Source organism: Halichoerus grypus, chromosome X, assembly GCF_964656455.1.
Source record: "Halichoerus grypus chromosome X, mHalGry1.hap1.1, whole genome shotgun sequence".
In the NCBI taxonomy this organism is placed as follows: Eukaryota; Metazoa; Chordata; class Mammalia; order Carnivora; family Phocidae; genus Halichoerus; species Halichoerus grypus.
The window spans coordinates 64,390,867-64,392,087 of record NC_135727.1 but is presented as its reverse complement, the minus strand read 5'-3'; positions in this window follow the sequence as shown (position 1 = coordinate 64,392,087).

Genomic DNA, 1,221 nt, shown 5'->3' with positions numbered 1-1,221 from the left:
CCCACCAGATCTTGTGGGGTGAGGACCATGGTGAATAAGTCCAGACCAAGGCAACCCTCTGTACCAGGCCTAGAAGGGTGGGGGGCTGCAGGATAATTCTGGGGGCAAAGGAGCAATGCTAGCAAAGAAGATTAAGAATGCCAGAGATTGCACCCATAAGCATGAGGCTAGCAAGGAATAAGGAAAGTAAAAAACAATGGTGTCTACCAATACTTCTGTTCCTGGAGAGATCTTCAACAGATCACTGCCCCCTGGTGAGACTAATCAACAAAAAGACACTGCCCAGACATTTCTCAAGTTACTGCCTGTGTTTTAGGTCTCTTAGCAAGTGAGAATGTGTGCAAGCTCTTAAAGAGTGGAGTCTCTATTTCCTACAATCCTCTGGGTTTCCCAGACATCAGCCCCACTTGTTTTCAAAACGAGTTATTTTGGGGCTTGCCATTCTAGTGCAAGTCCCATAGGCTAGAGTGTCCAATGTGGGGATTGAACCCCCTGCTCCTCAGAGAGGAACTGGGCATGTGTGTTATCCCTCATACTTGTGGGTTTCTGTACTGAGAGTGGGGTCCTTGCAACACTGCTTCTCTGCCCTTCCTACCCATCTCAATGTGGCTGTTTCCCCCATTGTAATGGAAGAACTTTTCTAGTCTTCAAGTCTTTTTTGAAGAGAATTATTCTATATGTAGTTGTAACTTCAGTGTGTTTGTGGTAGGAGGTGAACTCTAGATCTTCCTACACTGTGCTCTTTTTTTAAAAATTTAAATTCAATTAGCCAACATATAATACATCATTAGTTTCTGATGTAGTGCTCAATGATTCATCAGTTGCATATAACACCCAGTGTTCATCACAACATGTGCCCTCCTTAAAGCAAATCACCAAGTTACCCCATTCCCCACCGACCTCCATTTTGCAACTCTCAGTTTGTTTCCCAGAGTCAAGAGACTCTCGTGGTTTCTCTCCCTCTCTGTTTCTTCCAATTCAGTTTTCCCTCCTTTTCCCTATGATCCTCTGCACTATTTCTTGTATTCCACATGAGTGAAACCATATGACAAATATCTTTCTTTGATTGAATTTTTCACTTAATATAATACCCTCCAGTTCCATCCACATGGATGTAAATAGTATGTATTCATCCTTTCTGATGGCTGAGTAATATTCCAATGTATATATGAACACATCTTTTTTATCCATTCATCTGTTGAAGGACATCTTGGCTCCTTC